The sequence below is a fragment of the Lontra canadensis genome, unplaced genomic scaffold (assembly GCF_010015895.1).
Source record: "Lontra canadensis isolate GAN:19392208 unplaced genomic scaffold, GSC_riverotter_1.0 scaffold1, whole genome shotgun sequence".
In the NCBI taxonomy this organism is placed as follows: Eukaryota; Metazoa; Chordata; class Mammalia; order Carnivora; family Mustelidae; genus Lontra; species Lontra canadensis.
Window position 1 is genome coordinate 14,475,119 of NW_022630995.1, and position 7,688 is coordinate 14,482,806.

General features: G+C 35.1%; 1 pseudogene; it reads left to right on the plus strand.

Annotated features, from left to right (window-relative positions):
• Positions 1–3,003: 3,003 nt before the first annotated feature.
• LOC116871800 lies at positions 3,004–3,482 on the plus strand (annotated as a pseudogene).
• The last annotated feature ends 4,206 nt before the right edge of the window (positions 3,483–7,688 follow it).

A 7,688-nucleotide genomic window follows, 5' to 3' on the forward strand; every position in this document is an offset into this window, starting at 1 on the left:
ACTACTTTTGCTGCATCCCATACATTTTGGTATGTTCCATTTCCATTTTCATTTATCTCAAAGGAATTTTTTAAGAAAGCATTTTTAAATTTATTTTGTGATTTCTTCTTTGTCCCATTTAGTAGCATGTTTCTTCACATATTCATAAGTTTACCAGTTTTCTTCATGTAAGTAATTTCTTGTTTCATACCACTGTAGTCAGATAAAAAACTTGATATGACTTCAATCTTTTTTAATTTATTAAAACTGTTTTGTGACCTATCATATGATCTATCTTGGAAAATGTTTAAGGCCAATATTTTCTTATTGATTTTTTGCCTAGATGATCTTTGCATTGATGTAAGTGGGGTATTAAAGTCCTATACTATTATTGTATTGCTGTCTATTTCTCCCTTTAGGTCTATTAATATTTGCTTTACATACTTAATTGTTCCTATATTGGGTACATAAATATTTACAAATGTTATATCTTCTTGTTGGATTGATCCCTATATCACTAAATGTTTTTCTTAATTAAATACTTTAGGTCTTTAGATGTCAAAAGACTTTTATTTGAGTGATAAGTTCTATTTTACCTGGAATGTGATGAGTTTGCTATTTCAAGACCACTTACACATATTTGGGTGGCTGCAGAAGCCTTGTGGCATCTAGGCTTCCATGAGTGATGTCTGCATGCCTATCATCCTCTTTGACCTTTCAGTCAGAATTAGTCTGCCATAATTCTCATAGTAGAAATAAGAATATAAGAAAGCCCCTGCCAATACTTCCTAAGAATTCAGACTATTCTATGGTTTACAGGATCTTCAATTACCTTCTTTTACCTTTTAATTTCTGTGAAATTTCCATTTTACATCCTTGTCCCTAAAAATTTACATAAAACTCCTTCCCATGTTTAATCAGCAGGTATAAATAATCTATTTCAGAAATCTTACCTCATTTGTCTTTCAACAACCTTCTTCATTTGTTTTCTATAAGAATATGATGTCTTATAGGAAATAGCAAATGCTCAAGCAATTCTCAAAATTCATGAAAATACAGTATTCGCTTACCCATGGGCCTTTGAAACCTGAACATGAAGCAATAGTTCTACATAAGCTAGTCCAACATGAGCTAGTGGGTCCCCATAAGTAGATGGGAATTAATAAACCCTTGCCTCTGCTGGAAACATTCAACATTTGGCTAACTCTCCTGCATTTGGCTCTCTTTCATGAGAAATACACAAAGTCAGTTATATACTAAGTAGGAGTATTTATGTGAAAAATATTCCCTGATTTATGAATTGCTTTGGGACTCTGAACTTTGGCTTCCCTAAGTGCAGTGACTCTTATAATTGATATGACCATTGCAGGGATCTTGTCTATGTGTATAAAGTCGTTATGCATATTAGCTCCTGAGAAGCATGTAGTTTTTAAAGGAGAGAAGATACTGCATTACATCTCCTTCTATCTGAGCTATCTGCTGAGTGACTACTTCAAAAACTTCTGATGAAGAGCTATGCCTAATATTAGCCTGCTATCAAGATGGGGTTTTTGATCAATACCCTTCTGGATCTACTGCCTAATATAGCTCTGTGAGCTAAGAAACTTCCTCGTGGGAACTGCAGAAACTATGAGTGTTTAGCAAACCAATTTTAAATTAATTTTGAGATACATTTATTTCAAATTTGAAAAATCAAATAAAAAATTTAAAAATTTAAATACTTTGCTACAAATCATATAATGATTTAAGAGTCACTTCAGGGGCACTTGGATGGCTCAGTTGGTTAAGCATCTGATTTCAGCTCAGGTCATGATCTCAGGGTCTTTGGATGGAGCCCTGCATTGGGCTCCAACCTCACCAGGGAGTCTGCTTGTCCCTTTTCCTCTGCACCCTCCCCTGCTTGTTCTCTTTCCCTCTCAAATAAATAAAAACTTAAAAAAAAAAGTCACTTCAAAATGATGAAAGGTTCAATACGCTTAATAATATGATCTCAAAAGTAAATAAAATACTGGAAAAGTCATAAGAGAAATAAATTTACAATCATAGTAGTAATTACTTTCTTCTTTTAGTAATTACTGGAAAAAGAAAATTTTACTTTAGATAAATTTTAAAAACATTCTTAACAGAACATCATCACTATATTATAGAACTCTATGTTCAACAACCATAAACGTCACATTTTCTAGCACACATGGGGAAGACAACTCAAAATAACATAAATTATGTGGGTCAAAAACAGAAAAGGAAATCCAGTGGAAATTAGAAAATATTTCAATTAAATAATAAGAAAATTACTACATGTCAAATATTAAGTGCAAACAAAGGCATGCTTCAATAGAAATATACAGCCTTAAATACACCTTAATAAAGGTTGAAAACTAATGGGGTAAGCCATTACATAAAAAAAAAAGAGAGAGAGAGAGAGAGAGAAACAACAAACTAAAAACCTCCTTTTGCCCTCCTCCTCCTGCCCATAGAAGGGAAAATATAAACTTAAGAGAAGAAAATAATGAAATATACAACAAACATGCAAGAGCATTAACAAAACCAAAGACAAATTCTTTGGTTTTGTTAACGTTAATGATCACTGGTAAAGTGATCTTTACCAGTAATGAAAATAAGGGCACATTACTCTATATTCTGCAGACATTAAAAAATAAGTTGGTATTATAAACAAATACTAATGAATTTTAAAATTTAGATTTAATGGAAAAATATTCAAAATATATCATTTATCAAAAAGTTCAGGATGAATTGGAAAATGCCCCTTATTAAATTTTAACATTTAAGGAAGTAAAAATTCTTCTTTTATACAAGCTCCTTTGTACCACAGAAAAGGAACATTTACCACTTCATTCTATGACACCAGGATAATGCTGATACTTTAAAAAAAAAAAAAAAAACAAGAAAAACATGAGAAATGAAAATTACAGAACAATCTCACTTAATAGCATATGTAAAACATAGAGCACCCAAACCAAAACCACATTAAAAGAACACTGAGCCCTTTTAGTCTCTGGCTGCTTGAAGCTCAGCCGCCATCATGAACGACACAGTAAGTATCCAGATCAGGAAGTTCATGACCAATTGACTACTTCAGCTCAAATGGTCATCAGTGTCCTTCATCCTGGAAAGGCAACAGTACCTACGACAGAAATTCGGGAAAAACTAGCCAAAATGTACAAGACCATCATATTTGTATTTGGGTTCAGAACCCATTTTGGTGGTGGCAAGACAACTGGCTTTGGCATGATTTATGATTCCTTGGATTATGCAAAGAAAAATAAACCCAAACATAGACTTGCAAGACATGGTCTGTATGAGAAGAAAAAGACCTCAAGAAAACAGTGAAAAGAATGCAAGAACAGAATGAAGAAAGTCAGGGGTACTTCAAAAGCCAATGCTGGTGCTGGCAAAAAGAAGGAGTAAAGATGCTGCAGTGGTTTTATCTGTGGGGATTGTGCAGATTTTTCATGAGAGGATTAATATACTAAGAATGTTAATATGAAAAAAAGAATAATATTGAATCATGACCGAATTATGCAAACATAATTTAACAAAAGAAAATAAGTTAATGTCTTCTAGTATTAACTGAAGTTTGAATATCAATCTAATTTTATTTCTTTTATGATATCAGTTTTGTTTTGATTATTGTTTTTGTTTGTTGTCCTTTTTTCTTCTCTGATAATGTCTGATTTTTATTGTTGTTGCTTGTGTTTTCTTTTTTTTTTTTTTTAAGATTTTATTTGTTTATTTATTTGTCAGAGAAAAAGAGAGAGCATAAGCAGGCAGAGTGGCAGGCAGAGGCAGAGAGAGAAACAGGCTCCTGGCTGAGCAAGGAGTCCTATGCGGGACTTGATCCTAGGACTCTGGGATCATGATCCAAGCCAAGGTAGACGCTTAACCAGCTGAGTCACCCAAGCACCCAGTGTTTCCTTTTCTTTATCCTTATGTCCTGAAAATTCTCATAATGTGTCTGGATCAGTTTATTTTTCTTTTATTTACTCTGCTTTAAATATCAGTATATTTTATTGATGCCCGTAAGACATCTGTTGTTCCAGTCCTCTCTCCTACTAGAAACCCTCCAATGGCTTCCATCTCACCTGAATAATTTTCGTAGCCCACGAGGCCCTCCCTTGGATCACTGAGCTCTAGCTCACTAACCTCCTACTCTGAAGGAATTTGTCAGATAGCTTAGAGAGTGAGAGAGAAATTACAGAACAGCAGTCTAGTAGTACAACTACTGGACAGAACTGAGCACAGGCTTAGGTAGCCAATAGGAAAGCCACCCGACCTAGTCTCGGAAAAATACCCACCCCTCAAAAATCCCCAAGAAAGTAAAATGTAAAAATAAAACTGAAGCAGATAAGAGTTATCCAAGCAGAAAGAAATTTCAAGTAGAGGGACTATCCTGTGTAAATGAGAGTGGTGAGGTAGGCTGTATTGTGTCTGTGGCATTGCAAGTCGCTAAGTAGGGCAAGAGTTAGAGCAGAGAGATAAAAGAGAGATAAAGCTAGAGATGCAAGCCTGGGCCAAAAATAAAGAATTTTCACATCATTTTAATGAGTCAAACCTAAAACAGCAACAGCAAACTGATGCAGTCATTGAAGTGTTTCAAGCACTGGGGTCACACAGCTAAAGTTGAAATTGTGAGTGACCACTCTGACTACAGTGTGGAAATCTCTTGAAGGGGAGGCAGCCTGAGGCAGAGATACCAGATAGGAGGCTGTTGACATAATTCAGGTCATATGTAATTGCAGGCTAAAATAATTCAAAGGAAATGAGAGAGGGAGAAAGAGAGACAGAGAGGTGGAAAGACAGAGAGGAAGGAGGGGCAGAGGGAAAGAGATTTGAGAAGTTTAAAGACATAGTGGTGATTAAGGCTTGACAACTGATCAGAACTAAAGGTCAGAAGTTGGATAATATTTCTATGTATGTTAGACCATCTAGAATCAGGTATAGTCAAGAAAAAAGTGTGGAACAGATGTTAAACGCTGCACACCACATCACAGAGGCAAGGTGTTGGCTCTCTTTGACTAAGAATGAGAATATGACAAAAAAGAACAAGTACAAAAGTTCAAAATATAGTTAATCACCCAAATGTCAGTCCCAGATAAAGGCCATCATTTAGATGCCTGACATGACAAGAAGACAACCCTGTTTTGTCAGAGTCTCATAGTTCCCATGAGATACTCTCAGGCAGTTACCAAAACCTATTGCTGTAGTTGGCCTTGAATTCTCCCTAATGGATGCCATTCAGTTACCGTTCTCTGATCATTCTGACAGAAAACTGAAGTCTGAAGAGACCTTGTTTGTTTGTCCTTTAATATCCAGGGGGAACAGTGTGCTTCATGTTCCATCTGTGAATCATCCTTGTTTTAATCAGTATCTCTTACATAAGCTAAAAGAGAAATTGATTGAAGCTGTTACTTTGGTGACAAAGAAAAAAAATATTTGCACAAACCTCAAGAGAAAAATAATGCTTTTGCACAGGCACAGGCAGAGCACTTACCTTTGGAGTATCGACACATTATATTATTGCTTTAAAGAGCATACCTCAAAAAGTGATACAATCTGGATATTGTTTAGGGAAATTGGAAACTCTCCCTACTTTGTCAAGTGGCATAAATATTTTTCTCTTTCAAATTCTCTTTCTCTCTCTTGATGACATATAATGACACCTTTGGTAGTTGATAAACAATCAGTATTAAACCTCTGCTTTCACCTTTTTAGTCTCTTAAGCAACAGAGATCTCATAGAGTTAGGACCTTGCACTGTGGCATAAGGAAAATTTTCTTCCTGGACAATGCAACTACCTTCGATTTTCTTAACCCGACTGAGCAAAGAGTCAACCAAGTAGCACTTTTGAAATGAGCGTTTTGTAATAAGAAGTCAAAACAAAATATATTTTAGTCTTGAATTCTAAATGAGGTCATTGATCTATAACTTGACAAATCACTAGCCAGTTTCCTATTATTAAAACACAGGAAGCAGAGCACAACACACAAATAATGCCCTAGCAAAGAGGGTGACTTGGTCAACCTTGTAAGTCACAAAGCTGCCCGTGTGGAAAGGTTTAGATGCATAGAGAAAACAAGGGTGAACGTGTCCTTTGCTTCTTGTGGTAACTCACTTTTCAGGGGACACAGCACATTTTCAGAAATCATAAAACAGCTCCTAAGAGAGCAAAGGAAGAAAAATATCACTGTATAGGTCTAACATAATATTGGGGATGAGGAATAGTCAAAGTGTTTGGTTTTTCATGTCTCACAATTTAATATATTACAAATACAATTATTTTTTTCTTTTCTTTGCACCTTGATGTCAATCTAACTTGTTCAAGTTTCTAGAAGAACACTCATTACATGTTGAATTCTGAATAAAGAGCAGAGCTATCCTATCACTATAACCACAAAGGGTGATAGTGATTTTTAAGAAATTAAAATTATTACCATTTCTAATACTGTCCAACATAAAGCCGTCAAACATGATATAAAAACAAGTTCTACATGTAATGTTCCTATTACAAAAGCACGTCAATTGGTACCATAAATATGCTCAAAAAAATAAGCAAGAAAATTTAAAAAAAGATGTTCACTGAGGTTGTAACACAAGTAAAGATGAAATGATGATATAATTTAATATATTTTACTTTGATCTTGTTCCTTTAAAAATGTTATTGTAGTTTCCATCATTTTGAAACAATTTCCTTCTTGAGAATATTCAGAGGTAGGAACTCTCAATGAACAATCAAAGAACCTGAATTCTTGTCTAAGTTCTATAATTACTATAAGGTATATCTTTGTCACTTAGTTTTTCTGGGTGTAGTTTCTTTACTCCTTAAAGCAAGTGGTTGAAAGAAATAAACATACACATCACCTTTCAAGCTCTTCAATATACCCAAGTATTTTACATCACAATTCTCTTAAACTGTTTCATTTCCTAAAGTCTTCTGGTCTCCCTCCTTCATTGCTCAGATCCATTTGCTTGGTAAAGTAAAATTACAGCTTGTCTAGGACCTTGTTATTGTTTCTTGGGGAAACATAAATTTAAGGTTAAATAAATTAATTAATGCTTCTGTGCTTCAGTTGACCCTGGTGCTAAAACAGATACTCTTCATCCTGACTGTCCACCATCAGCTCCAGAATCCCTTCATGCTCAGACAGCAACTGATGGGATGACCAAGATCAAAAACTTACTGGTGGCTATGTCCTTCTCAGGCCATGGCTGCTCAAGAGAGAGCCTCAAGTGACTCTCTGGTGATTGTCCTTACCACCAAACATACCCCTCATCATTCTTCAGAGTAGATATCAGCTGCTGGCAATAGGATTCCCCCAGATCCTAGGATTAGCTGAAGTATCAGCTCCCACTGGCTTAATAGATCAGCTCTCCCTCCTCCCAACACTGTTTCAGCTTCTTCACAAGTGTGTCTCCTGAGAGAACTCCCTGATAAACTCCTCAAATGCGACTCAACCTATAACAGACTGATAATCTATTTCCAGGGAACATAGATTTCGAACAAATCGAAATATTAAACATAGATTTCGAACAAATCGAAATATTAAACAGAACAAAGCCTATTCCAGTCACATTATAAGTTCTACACATTTAATTTCTTTGTTTCATTCGCAAATAATATTCAAGTTACAGTAATGCTAATCCTCCATATTTTAAATGGGGCTTTAAACACATCCAAAGTTTTCAAATAA